We start from the raw sequence: 20,523 nt of genomic DNA on the forward strand, positions 1-20,523 counted from the left end.
TTTTATAGTATTATTTTTTGATAAAAACAGCTGGTGGCCGGGCATGGTGGCTCACGCCTGTAATCCCAGCACTTTGGGAGGCCAAGGCAGGCAGATCACAAGGCCAGGAGATCGAGACCATCCTGGCTAACATGGTGAAACCCTGTCTCTACTAAAAATACAAAAAAAATTAGCTGGGCTTGGTGGTGGGTACCTGTAGTCCCAGCAACTGGGAAGGCTGAGGCAGGAGAATGGCATGAACCAGGGAGGCAGAGCTTGCAGTGAGCTGAGATTGGGCCACTGAATCCCAGCCTGGAAGACACAGCGAGACTCTGTCTCGGAAACAACAACAACAACAACAACAAACAACAAAAACAAAACAAAAAACAGCTGGCTGGGTGCAGTGGCACATACCTGTAATTCCAGCACTTAGGGAGGCCAAGGCAGGAAGATGACTTGAGCCCAGCAGTTCAAGACCAGCTTAGAAAACATTGTGAGATCTTGTCCCTACAAAAAAAGTAAAAAATTAGCTGGGCGCAGTGGTGCACGCCTGTGGTCCCAGCTACTTGGGAGAGAGGCTGAAGTGGGAGGATTGCTTCAGTCTGGGAGGTCGAGGCTGCAGTGAGCTGGGCGACACTGTACTCCAGCCTGGGCAACAGAGTAAGACCCTGTCTGAAACAACAACAGCAACAACAACAACAACAACAACAAAGAAAAAAAAACTTTATTTGATGTAATTTACAAACCTTATAATTCACCCATGTAAAGTTTAGAATTAAATGGTTTTTAGCATATTAACGAGAGTTGTGCAACCATCACCATGATCAATTTAAGAACATCTTAAGAACATTAAGATCAATTTAAGATCAATCTAAGATCACTTCCAAAAGCAATCCTATACCCACTGGCAGCTACTCCTCACTCCTTCCAACCTCTCCAGCCCCATGCATCCACTAATTTCCTTTCTGTCTCTATGGATTTGCCTATTCTAGACATTTCATAAAATGGAATCAGGCCGGGTGTGGTAGCTCACGCCTGTAATCTCAGCACTTTGGGATGCTGAGGTGGGCGGATCACAAGGTGAGGAGTTTGAGACCAGTCTGACCAACATAGTGGAAACCCTGTCTCTATTAAAAAAATACAAAAATTAGCTGGGTGTGGTGCCGTGCACCTGTAATCCCAGCTGCTCGGGAGGCTGAGGCAGGAGAACCGAGTGAACCCAGGAGGCAGAGGTTGCAGGGAGCCGAGATTGCACCACTGCACTCCAGCATGGGCGACAGAGTGAGACTACATCTCAATACATAAATAAAATAAAATAAAACAAAGTGGAATCATATGATATGTGGTCTTCAGTGACTGGCTTCTTTCACTTAGTGTATAATATTTTCAGGGTTTATCCATGTGGTAGCAGGTATCAGCACTCCATTCTTTTTCTTATTGCCCAATAACAGTCATCTGGTGGGATGAAGTGGTATCTCATTGTGGTTTTGATTTGCATATCTCTAATAGTTAATCAAGTCAAGCCTCCTTCTGTGTGCTTATTGGTCTTCTGTATATCTTCTTTGGAGAAATGTCTGATCAAATATTTTGCCCATTTTACAATTGGGTGATTCGTTGTATAATTGTCGAGTCTAATTATTCATTATATATTTTGGATATAAGTCCCTTATTACATGTATTATCTGGAAATATTTTTGCCCATTTTGTAGGCTGTCTTTTCATCTTCTTGATGGCATCTTTTGACTTACAAAAGTTTTAAATTTTGATAACGTCTAAGGTATCTATATTTTCTTTTGTCATTTGCCTTTACCAGCCCCAAGGTAATGAAGATTTACAGCTATGTTTTCTTCTAAGAGTTTCACAGTCTTAGCTTTTACATTTAGGTAGTTGAAGTCCTAATCTCTGGTACCTCAGAATGTAACTATATTTGGAGATAGGGTCTTTAAAGGGTTAAGTTACATGAGGTTATTAGAGGTGGGTCCTACTTCAATAGGACTTCTGTCCTTATAAGAAGGGGAGGTAGGCTGGCGCGGTGGCTCACACCTGTTAATCCCAGCACTTTGGGAGGCCAAGGCAGGTGGATCTCTAGGCCAGGAGATCGAGACCATCCTGGCCAACACGGCGTGAACCTGGGAGGTGGAGACTGCAGTGAGCCGAGATTGCACCACTGCACTCCAGCCTGGGCGACAGAGCAAGACTCCATCACACACAAAAATTTTTTTTTGTGGTGGCCAGGCACAGTAGCTCACTCCTGTAATCCCAGCACTTTGGGAGGCTGAGGCGGGTGAATCACCCGAGGTCAGGAGTTTGAGACCAACTCTGTCTCTACTAAAAATAAAACAAAAATTAGCCGAATGGGTGGCATGCACTTGTAATCCCAGTCACTTGGAAAGCGAGGCAGGAGAATCGCTTGAACCTGGGAGGTGGAGGTTGCAGTGAGCCAAGATCACACCACTGCACTCCAGCCTGGGTGACAGAGCAAGACTGTCTCAAAAAAAGAAAAAAAAAATGTTTTAGAGGTGGGGTCTTACTCTGTTGCCCAGGCTGGTCTTGAACTCATAGGCTCAAGCAATCTTTCCTCCTCTGCTTCCCAAAGTATTAAGATTATAAGCATGAGCCACCATGCCCCGCCCTTGCCAACGTCTTGATGTAGGACTTGTAGCCCCCAGAACTATGAGAAGATAAATTTCTGTTCTTTAAGCCCACCAATCTGAATATTTTGTGATGGCAGCTGTAGCAGACTAATACATAAACCCCACTTGGGTCATGGTATATTATTTTCTTAAATCATGTGGGCCTTGTGTTTTGTGATGTGCTTGCTTAATAAATTTATTCCTTTTCCTCTAGTATAGGGGTGGCAAACTATAGCTCACGGGCCAAATCCAGCTCAATGTCTGTTTTTGTAAATATGATTTTATCAAAACATAGCCACGCCGACTTATTGACATGTCATGTATGGTTGCTTTTGTGCTACAGTAGCAGGCTGGTGTAGTTAGACTACCAAACCTAAAATGTTTACTATCAGATGCTTTAGAAAAATTTGCTGACCCTGCTCTACTAGACACTTAAGATGGGCTTGCATGTGCAGTATTCTCTGAGTTGTGCATTTTGTAAACAGTTCTTTTTAGATGTTTTAGAAACAGCATGAATGGATGGATATAAAATCCTTGGCTTGCATCTTTGTTCCTTAAGTTTCTAGAAAATGCTGAAAATGCTGTATCACTACTGCCTTGCTTTGTATATTGCTCTTGAGAAAGCTGATGCCAACTATTTTGGCTACCAGACTCCATAATAAACCACCTACCCTAAAAAGCATGGCTTAAAGTAAGAACCATTTTAATTATAATTTCACAGTCTTTGGAGTTAGGAATTTGGGTAGGGCTTGGCTGGATGATTCTTCTGTTCCCTGTGGCTTCAGCTGAGGTCACTCAGTGGTATTCTGCTGATGTAGGGCTTTCATGACGATTTCACTCATACCAGCAAGAATCAGCTAGGTCCTCTCCTTCTCCATGTAGGACCTTTCTGGGGAGTTACATGTTTTACATAGCAGCTCAGGGCTTTAAGAATAAGTGTTCCTAGCTGGGCGTGGTGGCTCACGCCTGTAATCCCAGCACTTTGGGAGGCTGAGGCAGGTAGATCACAAGGTCAGGAGTTCGAGACCAGCCTGGCCAACATGGTGAAACCCCGTCTCTACTAAAAATACAAAAATTAGCGAGGCATGGTGGTGGGTACCTGTAGTCCCAGCTACTCGGGAGGCTGAGGCAGGAGAATCGCTTGAAACCGGAAGGCAGAGTTTGCAGTGAGCAGAGATCGTGCCACTGCACTCCAGCCTGGGTGACAAGAGTGAAACTCCATCTCAAAAAAAAAAAAAAAAAAAAGTGTTCCCAAAGACCAAACACCCAAACCCAAGTGGACACCACTTCAAGACTTCTTGTGACCTGGGGTTGGAAATCCCAGAATATTGCATGTTCTATTCGCCAAACAATTCAGTAAGGCCAGCGTGGATGGAGAGGAATGATACAAAAAATTGGCAGCCACCTTTAAAGTACTGCAGCCCAATTTTCTTTTCTTCCTTTCTTTTTTTTTTTTTTTTGGAGGCGGATTTTCGCTCGTTTCCCAGGCTGGAGCGCAATGGCGCAATCTTGACTCACTGCAATCTCTGCCTCCCGGGTTCAAGCGATTCTCCTGCCTCAGCCTCCCAAGTAGCTGGGATTACAGGCGTGCACCAGCATGTCTGGCTAATTTTTTGCATGTTTAGGAGAAACAGGGTTTCACCACATTAACCAGGCTGGTCTCGAACTCCTGACCTCAGGTGATCTGCCCACCTCAGCCTTCCAAAGTGCTGGGATTATAAGTGTGAGCCACCATGCCTGGCCTGCAGTCCAATTTTTTTACCCTTTTAAACAATTTGAACTTTGTACCTGCAAACCTCGAAGATCATTATTATTATCAGTTTAATAGTGTAAATAGCATAGCTATCAGAGGTCAGCCTCTGGCAGTTTTCCCAGGTAAATGTAGCCCTTATAGGTTCATATCTTATTTTCAGAAAGATTTTTAGATTATAGCTTCAACATATGTAGAACTCCAGTGACACATGTTAGATATTCTTTGCTTGTATTCAAATGACATTCCAAAAAGAGACAGAAACAAGCACAAAGGTGTGGAGCCAAGGGGAAGTGGAAACATTTCAGGAGTTTGTATGGTGTGTGTGGAGGAAGCAACAGAAGATGGACTAGAGAGAATGGGCAAGGTCTAGATTAAGGGAAGTGCTAGACAGTGACACCAGGGGTGGTAAATTTTTGAAAGTTTTCTCTAACCTGCAGAATGGAAGATGGATTGGAAGCAGCAAGACTGGCAGGGAGACCACATAAAAAGCTGCTGCATGGCCAGGTGCAGTGGCTCATGCCTGTAATCCCAGCACTTTGGGAGGCCCAGGCAGGTGGGTCACTTGAGGTCAGGAGTTCGAGACCAGGCTGGTCAACATGGTGAAACCCTGTCTCTAACTAAAAGTATAAAAATTAGCCAGGTGTGGTGACGGTCATCTGTAATCCCAGCTACTCAGGAGGCTGAGGCAGGAGAATCGGGTGAACCTGGGAGGCGGAGGTTGCAGTGAGCCAAGATCGTGCCACTGCACTCCAGCTTGTGTGATAGAGTGAGACTTCGTCTCAAAACAAACAAACAAAGCTGCTGCATTAGTTTAGGTGAGAGGGCCTAAGAGGGATACATTCTAGTTATTTATTTATGAGGAAGCATCAATGGGACTTAGTGGTTGTTGGGAATGGCATCAGGGCAGAGGGGTGGCAGGAGAAGAAGGAATCAAGAATGGCCCCCAGTTTCTGAATTGGGCAACTGGGTGGACAGTAGTTTAGACATGTAGAGTGTGGGGTATCTCTAGGACACCCAGTAGAGAAGTCTGGCGGGCTTTTGTGAATATGGAACCAAGATGAGTGGCCTGAGCTAGAGATAGTGCACTTGGGAGTTGCTGATATGCGGCAGATGAAGACACAGAGTGGATGGAATGGTCCAGGGAGAATGTGTGGAGTGAGACCAGCTGAAGAGAGAATCTGTGAAACTGAGAAGTGGTCACAGGGGTTAAGAAAGGAGTCATGCCAAGGCCGGGTGTGGTGGCTCAAGCCTGTAATCCCAGCACTTTGGGAGGCCGAGGCGGGCGGATCACAAGGTCAGGAGATCGAGACCACAGTGAAACCCCGTCTCTACTAAAAATACAAAAAATTAGCCGGGCGCGGTGGCGGGCGCCTGTAGTCCCAGCTACTCAGGAGGCTGAGGCAGGAGAATGGCGTGAACTGAGGAGGCGGAGCTTGCAGTGAGCCGAGATCGCGCCACTGCACTCCAGCCTGGGCAACAGCGTGAGACTCCGTCTCAAAAAAAAAAAAAAAAAAAAAAAAAAAAAGAAAGGAGTCATGCCATGACACCAAGGGAGTTTCAGAAAGAGTGGGGTACTCTGTCAAATGTCACTGAGAGTTCTAATAATATGAGGACTCAAAGATGGCTTGTGGTATTTAGGATCAAACAAGCCATTCATGACTGAGAGCAATGCAGTGATGCGGTGTGGACAGAAACTACATAGGTTTGAGGAGCTGAGGAACTGCTAAGGAGGTAGAGATGAGGGTAGATGACTTTCAAGACATTTGTGAAGGAAAACTCAGAGAGGGACTAGTAACTGAAGCAGAATCTAGAGGGACAGAGAAAGGGTTTCTTCCTTTTTCTTGAGGACAGGAAAAGCTTAAACATGTATAGATGATTAAGGAAAGAGACAAGTAAAGAGAAGCTGGTAATTTTGGAGTGAGAGGGGGAGAATGATTGAAAGGTGTTTGAGAAGTTTTCTGAGGATGTGGGAAGTGAAGAAACAGAGAACAGAGATGGAGATGCCAATACAGTGTCCTTGAAATATTTAATTCCCTTATGGTTTATGGTTGTCTAGCCCACATATTGAAATTACCTTGGTTTCAATCAATAGAACAAACATATCAAGCAATATTTACACATTTATTTTATATTATTTACACATCTTTTCTCCGAATAACAGAATCAATGTTTAACACCTCTCAATGCCTTCCACATAGTGGGTGCTCAAAAAGGGCAAATGAAGAGGCTAGATGTCTCTTACCTGATTCTGAGTATCTTCATATGTACAAAACATAGCCAAGACCGTGCCTACAAGAGATAAGTCTCCTCAAGCATGAAAATATTCACACTTCATATATGAAAGGTAAGATGTCCATCTTTTTTTTTTTTCTTTTGAGACAGAGTCTCACTCTCTTGCCCAGGCTTGGAGTACAGTGGCGCGATCTCGGCTCACTGAAACCTCTGCCTCCTAAGTTCAAGCGATTCTCCTGCCTCAGCCTCCCAAGTAGCTGGGATTACAGGTGTACACCACCACGCCCGGCTAATTTTTGTATTTTTAGTAGAGACAGAGTTCTGCCATGTTGGCCAGGCTGGTCTCGAACCCCTGACCTCAAGTGATCTGCCCGCCTCAGCCTCCCAAAATGCTAGGATTACAGGCGTGAGCCTCGACGCTCGGCCAAAAATGCTCATCTTTTGAGGAACCTATTTGTTCCCATTTAACAAAGTTGGTTATCAGCATTTCCTTCACCATAGGAGTTTAAAAATAAAAAGAGGAGAGGAGGAGGAAGAGGGTGTTCTAAAGGCAGGCAGGCAGGCAGCAGCAGGAGGTGGCACGATCTGCCTTACCATAAGGTGCCAAAAAACAGTGAAAACCATACTCCCAGCATGCAAGCCTGGGGTCGCTTAGCTCTGGAGCTTACAGCCTTCATCATTGACCAATAGCCCCTAAAGGACGTTGCTGTTTTGAGTCTTAAGTAACGTTGAGAAAAATGACCATTTGAACCATTTACAAAGTCCTTGCTACATCCTAATTTGGCACCATCTCCTGTATTTCACACAGTTTGGAAAGAATTCTATAAAAGATGGGTAACAGTAAAACACAAAAAAGCTGGTGCTTTGATGGTAAATCTGACTGCCCCTGGCTCCTTTGCCCAATCTGTTTTCCCAGCCCTAATGTCCTCCCTTTTTCCTCTTAGGACTTCTTTTTCTTCCTTCGAGGCTGACCATAAATGCCGCCTCTTCCAGGAAGCCCTCTGCGGCGTCCAAGCGGAAGTCATCTCTAGCTTCTGTGCCTTCCCACAGCATCGCACTGTGCCTTGGCTCTGCACAGGTCACCGGACTTGGTTGTGTACACGGCTGTTTTCCCCGCTAAGTTTGGGGAGCCTCGAGCCCAGGCGCTGTGACCGTGATCGTGCGCCCACAGGTACCTGGTGCGGCGCGGGGTGAACGCCGCGGCTGAGCGAGCTTGCGGAGTTCATGCGGGTCACTCGGGCAGAGGCTTGTGCCCTAGGCGCAGAGAATGATTCACGGGGTGGCTCTTTGCATTCTTTGCCCGGTAGTCACGTCGGGCCGGGCACCCTGCCGGCGGATACCAGCGGATGGAAAGGGACCGGGCCCGGCGCCAGAGAGCGGGAGAAGCCTGGATGGAGCCAGCTTCCCGCCTGCCCGGAACCGCGGGGGCGGGGTGAAGGGGTGCTCGGCCGCTCCCGCCCCCTCCTCTCGCGCAGAAGCCACGCCCCCGGTCGCGCGCTCGCGCTGGGCGCGCGCCCGCCCCTCCACCCTCCGCCCTCCGCCCTCCGCCCTCGCGCCCTCGCGCCGGGGGCGGGCGCTGCGCGTGCCGGGCGGGGAAGCTGTGCGAGCCAGGCGCTGCGAACGTTCGCCGCGGGGGCGGCTCCGGGGCCTGAGTGGGCGCCGCCGCTGCCTCAGCCGAGGGGGCCGGGCCGGAGCGTGAGGAGGAGTGAGGCCGCAGGAGACCTTCCCGACGCCCCCTGCTCCTGCAGGGAAGTGAGCAAGGTGGGGGTCTGCGGCCGCCGCCGGGGCTGCGGGGAGCAGAGTCGGGCTGGAGCCTCGCGCCCGCGAGGTGCGGGACGGGAGCCCGCGCTGCGCCGGGACTGGGGACCCGGGAGTCTGCGGGTGCGGCGCCGCGGGAGGCGGGGAGGGCGCGGGGAGCCGGGGCCACTGCACCGCGCGGGGCTGCGAGGTGGGACAGCGCAGTCGGCCGCGGAGGGACAGGCAGAGGGGATGCTGCGGAGCCCGGGCCGGGAGGGGTCTCGGGGTCCGGAACGCGCCGGGGCACGGGCGCGAGCTGGGGCGCGGCGCCGGGCTGATGCTGCCCGAGCCCGGCTCGCCTGGAGGCGGCTCTGCATTAGGTGCTGAAGGGGCGAGTGAGGCAGGTCCTGGCAGAGGGCAGGTGAGGCGGGCAGGCCCTGGCAGAGGGAAGGATATTTATTTCAGATCACCCCAAATCACTTTTTCCCGAGGTGCCTAATAGCGAACCTATCCGGGAGGTCACCCTGGTCAGGAAAGTGTCCCGAGAGGAGGATGCCGGTAACGAATACTTGCCCTTAAATTCCCGTGCCAGGCCTTGGGATTAGAAAGACCTTCCAGCTACTGTGGGTAGAGACCCGTAGTCAGCACTGGGGCCACGAAATAGTATGAAACACCCTCATGTTATTGAGGTGCTGGCAGTGTGACTGTGAAGATATGCACATAAAATACAAAAGAGCGTCCAATTTTATGTTTTATGCCGTATTCACTTTAGGTCTCTTTTGTCTTTTCCCAGTATTGGGAAATTGAAGCCATAATTTGCGTGATTTGGAGAAAAAGCGGAAAGGTCAAATAAGCCTATGGGAGAAATTTGGGAGAGTTTCGAAGGCTCCGACGAAGGCTCCTACGGGTACCATTTAAAGGGGGCTCTCAGAGGGGAAAAAAGACGTTTGGAAAGAAAGGAAGTTTCCTTCCTTCCCAACCAGAAATAAGCTCCATGACAATTCACTGCAAAGTCTTCAGAATGTTGCCTGTCTCACAGCGGTCGAGCCATAAATGTCTATTGCATGAATGAATGGACAAGCAAGATTTGGCCACATTTGCCATGGAGCAGTGTCAGTCACTCTAGTGTTAGGGAACGTTGCTAGATTTCCCCTGTTCCACAAGTTCTCTCTCTCTGCCTTTTTTTTTTTTTTTTTTTTTTTTTTGCCATGCCAGGCAACCCAGTTTCTAAGGTCTGGGCACGTTAAAGCAATGGCTAAGGCGGCGAGGTCTTGGTTTCTGTGGCCATACTACCACTTTCCCATGTGTCTTACATGTTGACCGTCAAGAGCTTGCTCCTTGGGCTGTTGCTTGAGATCATCCCATTTTGTTCCTTCTCCCATTGGCTTTTCCTGTCACTTGAGAAGGAAGAGGGTAGTGTTGTCTAGAAAACACTTTTTCATTTTCATCCTAGTTCTTGGATCTTAGACCTGTAGTGCGAGGCTATCGGTGCCTCTGCTTTTCTGTAAGGGCTAGAATCCTACCTGTCCTCTGCCTTGGTTGAATCTCTGAACTCTGGAGCTCCAGGCTGCTGTTTCAGTAACCTGGGTTGCAGTGCCTGTTGGGTTACTTTGTCTGCCAAATTAAAACTTGACCTTTTATGAGTTCTCTGAGGATTTTTATCATAATGCATAAGTGGAATTGCCTTTCAAAGGGGTTGTGCAGTCAAGGTAGTGCTGGCAGTTTTTGGATGTCCACTATGCCCGGGAGACAAATTTCTACCTATGGTTAGAAAATTAGACTCAGAACCAAGAGAATTTCAACTTATTGTTTTATTTTTTGTCTTTATATTACCCCAGGGCCTTAGTTTCTTCGTGTGAAAAATAAGAGTAATAATCAAAATCTGGCATTGTATAGGAAGTCTTGAATAAGTAAATTTATTTCTCCTGTTTGAATTATATGAGCATCAGAGCTGTGGCGTCTAGTTGTGTAGATTGTATACTGCCCAGCTTTAGGGAGCACCATTCACATTGGAGTCCCCGTGCCCGGCAGCTCCTGGAGTTGTGTAGTGCACACTCTGTGTGACTGTGTACAGCCAGCAGGTCTCTTGTTGAGAGGTGCGTAGGTTCTACAATATTGGGTGCCTTATTCCAGGCGCTCTCGATGATATTTTGTTTATATATTTATTTTAAAACCAACCTATTGATGTATAGTGGACACAATAAAATGTACAGATTTCCCATGTGTGGTTGGATGAGTTTTGGAAAAATGTGTACAGTGGTCCCCCCATTAGCCTCAGGGATATGTTCCAAGAGCACCAGTGGATGCCTGAAGCCACAGCTGATTCCAAACCCTATATAGACTGTTTTTTTCCCCTATACTTAAGCACCTATGATAAAGTTTTAACTTATAAATTAGGTACCATGAGAGATTAATGATTTCTGTTAGGCATATGTTTGGCTTCTCTGTGGCATATCCCAATTGCCAGCATCACTACTCTTGCACTTCGGGTTTATTATTAAGTAAAACAGTGGTTACTTGAACACAAGCACTGTGATACCATGACAGTCAATCTGATCATTGAGACAGCTACTAAGTGAGTAACCAGAGGGTGGCTTATGCAGTGTGGATATGCTGGACAAAGGAATGGTTCACATCCCAGGTGGGACAGAGTGGGATGGCACAAAATTTCATCAGGCTGCTCAGAATGGTACACAACTTAAAACTTACAAATTGTTTATTTCTGAGTGGGGGACTGCTGTATACTTTGTAACCAGCATTCCAATCAAGAAATTTCCATCACCCCAGAATGTTCCCTTATGCTGGTTTGCAGTCCATTCTCTATCCTCCCCACTCCCTTTTATTGATTTCGAATTACATAAGCATCAGAGCTGTGGCGTCTAGTTGTGTAGATTGTATACCGCCCAGCTTTAGGGATCATCATTCACATTGGAGTCCCCGTGCCTGGCAGCTTCTGGAGTTGTGTAGTGCGTACTCTGTGTGACTGTGTGCTGCAACTCTGCAGGTCACTCAGAACACACACTCACTTGTCAGATACCCAAACAGTACAGACAGCATAAAGGCCCCCTTGACCTACTCACGGAAACAAGTTATCAGTTTTTGTGGTCTTTCCAGACTATTCTCTATGTATTTTCTTGTATATATAAGGAACACACACACTTGTCAGATACTCAGACAGTACAGACAGAATAAAGGCCCCCTTGACCTACTCACGGAAACAGAAGTTATCAGTTTTTGTGGTCTTTCCAGACTATTCTCTGTGTATTTCCATGTATACATAGGTAACGCAGAATAAAAAAAGAGCAGTTTTTTCTCCTCTGCATTAATGACATCATACCGTACACAGCGTTCTGCAGTTTTTTCCCCTAACAGAATGATTTTGAGATCTTTTCATGTTGGAACACAGGAATCAACCTGAGTCGTTTTAACTACTACACAATCTCTTATGTAGTATGTATTGTAGTTTATTTCGTATTCTTATTAAGGACTGTTGCTGCAGTGAATGAAAAAATACAATTGCTGGGTCAGAGGTACGCATGTTACTTCATAATTAATGGGGCTATAACCATGTTGCTACTTGTGGATTTAATCCATTTATTTTTAACTGCTTAGTGTATTCAGTTGTAGGCTTTTTTTTTTTTTTTTTGAGATGGGGTCTTGCTCTGTTGCCCAGGCTGGAGAGCAGTGGCACTCCAGGGCTCAAGTGATTCCCCCAAGTAGCTGGGACTACACATGCGTGCCACTATGCCTGGCTAATTTTAAAATTTTTTGTGGAGATGCAGTCTCGCCATGTTGCTCAGGCTGGCAAGAGATCCTCCCAAAGTGTTGGGATTACAGGCATGAGCCCCTACACCTGGCCCGGTTGTCGACTTACATCACAGCGTATGTATCCTTTTACTCACTGAGGAACAGTTGGGTTCCTTTAGATGCTGATTCTTCAATGGGTCTGTGTGTTGCAAATGCATCCTGCCAGCCCTAGGCTTTTCTTTCCCTTTGTTAACAATGTGTTTGGTTGTATATACCATTTAAGTTTAATGTCATATTTATGAAAAATTTCCCTTAAATGGCTTGTCTTTTTTCGGGTGTGTATCTGGTTTAAGAAAATTTTCTCTCTCTCATGGTGTTAATGATATATTCTTGTATTTTCTTCCAAAAGTTTAAAAAAGGTTTGCTTTCCATATGGAATTTATTTCTATGTATGGTATAATGAAGAGATGCAATTTTTGTTTTTTCAATTTGGATGACTCGTTTTTCAGCACTCTTTTTTTTATTATAGTAAAATACACATAACATAAAAATTACAATTTTAACCATTTTTAAGTGTACAGTTCTGTAGCATGAAATACATTCACGTTGTTGCACAGCCATCACCACTGTCTTCAGAGCTTTTTCATTGTCCCCAACCGAAACTCTGTACCCCTTAAACACCAGCTCCCCATTCTTCCCTCAGCCCCTGGCAACCACCATTCTACTTACTGTCTATGAATTCGACTACTCTAGGTACCTCATATGAATGGAGTCATTACAAGATTTGCCCTTTTGTATCTGGCTGATTTCACTTAGTATAATGTGCTTAAAGTTCATTCATATTGTAGCATGTGTCAACATTTCCTTTTTAAGGCTGAATAATATTTCATGGTATGCATCTACCACATTTTGTTTATTCATTCATTGATGGACATTTGGGTTCTTTCCCTGTTTTGGCCATTACAAGGAGTGCTGCTATGAACATTGGTATCCATATGTCTGTTTAAGTCTCTGTTTCCATTTCTTTTGTGTATGTGCTCAAGTGCAATTATCAGTAATACAGTTTTTAAAACAATATACATAATGGAATAAAAATAGATTAACACAACTGTGGCCAATATAGCTGAATAGAACAGAGTTTCCATGTACCCACTCTTTGCCATGTGGTTTCTCCTATTAACATCTTGCATTAGTATGCTACATTTATTGTAATTGATAAACCAATATTGATACATTGTTGTTAAAGTTCATGATTTAGAGTTCACTCTTTGTATTGTATATTCTATGGATTTGACAAATGCATAATGTCATGTATCATTAACATGGCATTACATGTAATGTCATTACATGGCATGACTGCATGCTACAACTCTGCAAGTGGCTCACTTGTGAAATACTTAGCAGTACAGACAGAATAAATGTCATTACATGGCTATAGTTTTACCTTTTCCAGAGTTGGAAATGTCATAGATTTGGAATCGTATAGTATGGAGCCAACTCAGATTGGATTCTTTCACTTAGCAATATGCATTTAAGTTTCCTCTAAGTTTTTTTGGTGACTTGATAGCTCATTTCTTTTTCTTTTTCTTTTTTTTTTTTTTTTTGGAAATGGAGTCTCGCTCTGTCGCCCAGGCTGGAGTGCAGTGGTACAATCTCAGCTCATTCCAAGCTCCGCCTCCCGGATTCATGCCATTCTCCTGCCTCAGCCTCCTGAGTAGCTGGGACTACAGGCACCCACCACCACGCCCGGCTAATTTTTTGTATTTTTAGTAGAGATGGGGTTTCACCATGTTAACCAGGATGGTCTCGATCTCTTGACCTCGTGATCTGCCTGCCTTGGCCTTCCAAAGTGCTGGGATTACAGACATGAGCCACCGTGCCCGGCCAGCTCGTTTCTTTTTAGCGCTGAATAATAATATTCCATTTCATGGAAACACCACAGTTTGTTTATTCGTTCAGCTACTGAAGGACATCTTGGTTGCTTCTAGTTTTTGGCAGTTTTTGAATAAAACTGCTATAAACATCTGTGTGCAGGTTTTTGTGTAGATATTAAGTTTGTAACTCACTTGGGAAAATACCTAGGAGAGTGATTTCTGGGTCAAACAGTAAGAATATATTAAGCTTTGTAGGAAACTATTAAATTATCTTTCAAAGTGACTGTACCATTTGCATTCCCAATAATTTTTACAATTTTTGTCTTAAGTACCCTAAATGTACTTATATAATAGGTCTGTCAGACTGTTCTGTAAAATTAAACTTCACCTGGAATAATACTCAGTTATTGGTTTTGTTGGCTGTCTTTCAGTGTATCTCTTCATGTGTTTTGAAGTTTTGAATTACAGACTCTTTTTTTTTGTTGTTGTTGTTGTTGAGATGGAGTCTGGCTCTGTTACCCAGGATGGAGTACAGTGGCACGATGTTGGCTCACTGCAACCTCTGCCTCTGCCTCCCAGGTTCGAGTGATTCTCCTGCCTCAGCCTCCCAAGTAGCTGGGATTGTAGGCGCCCGCCACCACGCCTGGCTAATTTTTGTATTTTTAGTGGAGACAGGGTTTCACCATGTTGGCCAGGCTGGTCTCGAACTCCTGACCTCAAGCGATTCGCCTACCACAGTCTACTAAAGTGCTGGGATTAGAGGCGTGACCCACCACACCCAGCCAAATGACAGACCCATTTTCAGGGTGAGTGCTTTAGATTTTGTTTTCTTATCTTCTGTGCCCACTCTCCTCTGTGTGGTGATATTTCAGGTGCTTCAGTTGACCTACTGGACCTCAGTCTAGAATCAGATACAATAATTGTGGGCTAAGGGTCCTGCCCTTTGAGTTAATTGGGCTATTTTTGATCTTCTCATACAGTATGAGTCTTGACTCAGTTCCTGGTCCTGAGGCTGTTTATATCTTCCCACTTATCTAAGCCTAGAGTATTAGATAAACTGTAGTTCTAGGCAGAGCTTGGCAGCAGTATTTTTTAGTTTCCTTTCAGCTCCAGCATCATTGCTGGCCTTAAGCAGTGGGTCTGGCCCAGATGTCTCCATTTCTTCATCCTCCTTTGCTTTCTGTTTTTACTACCCCACAGGAAGTGCACACCTGGTTCTAGACTCAGGATCCAGCAAGCCTAGAGCTTCAGTCCTCCTTGCAACTTTGTGTATCTATTCTGTTTCTCCAAATAGAGGTTTGTCTTGGTTTTGAACTTAATTTTTAAAAAATATTGTTAAAAATATTTTATCCATTATTGTGTATTTAGAGCAGAGAGGATGCATCAAAGAATGTACTTACTGGGCCACTTTCTAGAAGATTTAATTAACCAAGCTCCTTTCTCAACTTTATACGAAGAATTTTTTCTTTGTTATGGCATTGCCTAGGCCCTCCGGTACAAGAATAAGTATGATAATGGGCATTTTAATCTTTTTGCTGAGTGGTAACGTTTCCAGTGTTTCACTGTTAGATATGATGTTTACTGATGGTTTTTGGAAGATGTCTTTTGTCAATTTAAGAAAGTTTTCTTCTGTTCTTGGTAAGTATTTTTAATTGGGTGTTGAATTTTATGGAGGCCTTTTTTGGGGGCATTTCTTGAAATTATTTTTCCTCCTCTTTAACATGTCAAGAGTAGGACAGACCTCTCTGAGTTGTAGGTAACTGAGAGAAACAGATGTATATGATTTACTTGTTAATTCATTTTTAACATGAAAACCTCACAACCTTTAAATAAAACATATTTTAAACTTGAATTTTTGTATATTAACATTATATATAAGTTGAAATAGGACTGAAATGCTGTAGTAATCAGGGTTGGACTAAATATCATTGTAACTTCACTATATTTGAATAGTACTAATAATATCAATAATAATAGCTAACATTTATTGGGCTCTTACCTGATGCCAGTTATCGTGCTAAATGCTTTACATGCTATTTATTTAAGAATTACCACAGCCCTATGAGGTTATATTTAGCTACTCAGAACTCTCTGTTGTAGTGGAGTGCAGTTAGTGAATTTTTTTATTGGAACCTAGAGAACCCTCTCAGATTTGTAAAAAGCAAATCTTTAAGGTTTTATGAACATTTATTATCCCTGGCCTTTTTTTTTTTTTTTTTAAATCTGAAGGAGGAGAGAAAAGTTACAGAGGAAGGATATTTGAGAATTTTTCTGAAATAAGCAAGGAAGTTCTCTTTCAATAAAGTTTGGCTTGTTATAACTAAGTGTTAATGAGAGTCTTAGTCATCACTAACTACTTCTTTTTTTTTTTTTTGAGTTGGAGTCTCGCTCTGTCACCCAGGCTGGAGTGCAGTGGCGCAATCTCCAGTCACTGTAACCGCCACCTCCCGGGTTCAGGGGATTCTCCTGCCTCAGCCTCCCGAGTAGCTGGGACTGTAGGCACGTGCCACCATACCTGGCTAATTTTTTGTATTTTTATTAGAGACCGGGTTTCATTGTGTCGGCCAGGATGGTCTCCATCTCCTGACCTCGTGATCTGCCCGCCTCAGCCTCCCAAAGTGCTGGGATTACAGGCATGAGCCACCGCGCCTGGCCCCTCACTGACTTCTTAATTAAATGGACATCCAAAGAAAAACTGACAGGGAGATGGTGGGAAGTGGTGAACTTACATAAGAAATTTCAATACTCGGATGCTTTGACGTAGCTGAGAACTGGCAGGGTTAAGAAATTAACAAAAATATTCAAAGGAAATAAAGGCTGTCTAACGCCAAGGCATGTACAGACGTTCTGGCGACACTTCCAAAGCCACCTCTCCTTTTCTTTTAGTCTTTACTGTGGGAGTTACGAAACTTCTACGTGTAGACGTAGTCCAGGTCTGAAACACTCTCTCTTCTATGAATAGAACAGAGTGTAAGAACTAACAAGGATCCAAACTTTTTGCTGCACTCTCTTCCAGACCCTACTTAACTCCATGATTTAAGGTCTGATCCAGTACCACAGTTTTGGGACCTGTATTCTTTCCTTATTCCTTGAAGCTTCATGTTGCGCTGGAGGGGGCGATGTGACACAGTAGAAAGAAAATGGGCTTTAGCATCGTCATCGTCAAAACTCCAGATTCCTAGCTTTGCAACTTCAGGCCGAGTTACCTGACCACTTAGACTCTTAGTTTCCTCTCTACTTCTAACAGCCCTAATCCTGAAAATCTCCTCAAGCTCAGTGCAGTCTTGTCTTCTCACTACTTTTAAAAAGAGCAATAGTCTCCAAAGTGGGAGGTATGTAAAATGATCCTCTAGGCAGGGTATTACAAGAAAATACGAGCAATCAAGTTTTACCAGTATTTAACCCATAGGTTGACACTTTACTTCATCTGTGTCTGATGATGTCTGTCAGGTATGGTAAGCTAGGGAACCCCACCGCCTGGAGGGGCTGATAATGTGATCCTCCTTATTTACCTGCTTGTATTGTTTTAGCACATGGTTTAGTTCACCTCTGCTGGGTTTAGTGGTCTTCCAGATCATATTACCTGATTTGAATAAAATGAACCTTGCAAAATAGACAAATGGCTCACAAAGTTTCCTGCAAAGAAAATGCAGGTTGAAGTTTCAGAGTCAACTGAAGATGGAAGTAATAATGCAAACACATGTGAACAGCCAGAAAGAAACAGAGTGGATACTTCTATTTATATTATGAACTTGTCAGTCAAATGGAAAATATAAAAACAATGGTGATCTCATCAGATTGATGAAGAAGCATTAATAAAAAATACGTTAGAATTACTAAAAATACTATTTAAAATATGGATTTATATACACCGTTGAGTACATTGTGCCTGAAGGTATTGACTAATGATATTATGGGCTAATGTTATAAATTGAGATACTTAAAAACTAAGCATTCAGAATATAAAGACAGACTTACTGACATTTTTCAGTGATTGGTAGTCATGCTCTAGTTAATCCGGTACCTTAACATTTTATTAAGCTTAATAATACATTTTTAGAAGTTCTTTTTGAGGTTTAGGAATAAAAGGCAAAAAGCCATAAATTCTTGTTCTTCCTGTTTGGTAACAGTGGCTGAAATAATATATAGATAAGTAATTTGAGTTTAGTATAAAATTGAAATGTATCCTTTATTAGCAACTATTGTTGAGATACTGGTAGAACACGTTGCTAAAGATTTGAAATCATGGCTATTGTACCATATTATAGAGTTCATGTATATTTGGATAAAAGTACAGAGCTTATGGTATTTGGTATACTCTGTTTCAATAATAAAATATATGGAGAACTGCCTTTCCCCCTTGCTAAAACTCTCAGGATAAGACTTACCAGAGAATATACTGAAAGTAGATGATCTAAAATATTATAAAGAAATAGGACATATAAAGCATAAAGAATAATATATTGTTCAACCATTGTGGAAGACAGTGTGGGGATTACTTGAGGATCTAGAACCGGAAACACCATTTGACAGCAGTGGCATTACTGGGTATATACCCAAAGGATTATAAATCATTCTACTGTAAAGACACATGCACACGTATGTTTATTGCAGCACTATTTACAATAGCAAAGACTTGGAACCAACCTAAATACTCATTAATGATAGAATGGATAAAGAAAATGTGGCACATGCACACCATGGAATACTATGCAGCCATACAAAAGGATGAGTTCATGTCCTTTGCAGGGACATGGATGAAACTGGAAGCCATCATTCTCAGCAAACTAACACAGGAACAGAAAACCAAATACCACATTTTCTCACTCATAAGTGGGAGTTGAACACTGAGAACACATGGATGCAGGGAGAGGAACAACACACACAGGAGCCTGTTGGGGGGTCGGGTGCAAGGAGAGAGAGAGCATTAGGACAACTGCCTAATGCATGCAGGGCTTAAAACTTAGATGATGGGTCAATAGGTGCAGCAAACCACCGTGGCACATGTATACCCATGCAACAAACCTGCACGTTCTGCACATGTATCCCAGAACTTAAAGTAAAATTTAAAAAAATATGTATTTCCACTTAAATAAATGGAGCACACACACACAAAAAGAATATATTGTACCTAGAACCCAGCCTAAGAGAGAAAATGTAGCCAGTGGAGTTGGTATACCTCTGCGGTCACGATTCTGTTTCTATCCCCAGAGATACTCACTTTTCTGAATTTGATGATTACCATTTCCATATGCTTTTTTTTTGAGACAGAGTCTCCGTCTGTCGCCCAGGCTGGAGTGCAGTGGTGTGATCTCGGCTCACTGCAAACTCCACCCCCCAGGTTCATGCCATTCTCCTGCCTTAGCCTCCGGAGTAGCTGGGACTACAGGTGCCTGTCACCACGCCCTGCTAATTTTTTGTATTTTTTAGTAGAGACAGGGTTTCACTGTGTTAGCCAGGATGGTCTCCATCTGACCTCTTGATATGCCCGCCTAGGCCTCCCAAAGTGCTGGGATTACAGGCGTGAGCCACTGCGCCTGGCCTTCTATATACTTCTTTGTACTTTTGCTCTGTGTGTGTGTGTGTGTGTGTGTGTGTATATGTGTTTGCATCTATGTATGTTATGTTCAGGATCAGGGCCAGGGTGAGATGAGGAGGCACCTAGGTCCCCAATGTAAGGAGCCCCTCAGTCATGGGCTTGCATGACCCCCAGTATGACGCTTCCTTACATTTTGTGCCCTAGGTGCCTCATTCACCTCACCATAGTCCCAGTCCTGCTTCTGTTAATATGCATGTTTTTAAGCGTTATGGAAATATTATTTTTTATGTATTCTCTTGTAACTTTTTTCACTTAATATTTTGAAATGATCCATCTCGATAAATGTAGCTCTGCTTTATTCTATTCTGATTGACTATAGTATAATTTTATTTTCCCATGCTTCTGTTGATGTATATTTAGGGTGTTTCTGATTTTGTGTGTACAAATAGTGTCATCGTAAGCATTCTTGTATGTGTCTCCTTAGGATGTAGTTGTAAAAGGGGAATTTCTGGGTAATTAGATATATCCATTGTCTATTTTTTTTGAGATACAGTTTCTCTCTTGTCGCCTGGGCTGGAGTGCAGTGGCACAATCTCGGCTCACTGCAACCTCCACCTCCCAGGTTCAAGCAGTTCTCCTGCCTTAGCCTCCTGAGTAGCTGGGACTACAGGCACGCGCCACCATGCCCGGCTAATTTTTTGTATTTTTAGTAGAGATGGGGTTTCGCCATGTAGGGCAGGCTGGTCTCGAAATCCTGACCTCAGGTAATCCACCCGCTTTGGCCTCCCAAAGTGTTGGGATTACAGGTATGAGCCACCATGCCCAGCCTATGTCCATTTTTAATATTACTAGATACTGCTTTTGCTGTTCAAAGTGGTTATATATGAGAATTCACGTCACCTCATATTTTTGCCAATATAAATGATATTTTCAGACTCATTTTTTTATTTGATGTGTGTGATAGGTAAATTATATTTTTGTAAATTTTGTGTTGCAGAATAAAACAGATACTAAAAAAATTACAGCTTA

At 43.8% G+C, this 20,523-nt stretch overlaps 1 protein-coding gene across 50 annotated transcripts in view; it reads left to right on the top strand.

The window, feature by feature from the left end:
* The first annotated feature begins 8,179 nt into the window (after positions 1–8,179).
* Positions 8,180–20,523, top strand: part of DTNB (dystrobrevin beta) — a 302,620-nt gene continuing 290,276 nt past the window's right edge. For 43 of the 50 annotated variants that reach the window (XR_010580546.2, XR_012422596.1, XR_012422597.1 and 40 more), the window contains exon 1: positions 8,180–8,358. The gene's annotated coding sequence lies outside the window, so the exon portion shown is untranslated. Of the gene's footprint in view, positions 8,359–15,155; positions 15,252–20,523 lie in introns of all 50 variants that reach the window. The other 7 variants (XM_074012198.1, XM_074012189.1, XM_074012190.1 and 4 more) reach the window with 1 other exon arrangement.

Source organism: Macaca fascicularis, chromosome 13 (assembly GCF_037993035.2).
Source record: "Macaca fascicularis isolate 582-1 chromosome 13, T2T-MFA8v1.1".
In the NCBI taxonomy this organism is placed as follows: Eukaryota; Metazoa; Chordata; class Mammalia; order Primates; family Cercopithecidae; genus Macaca; species Macaca fascicularis.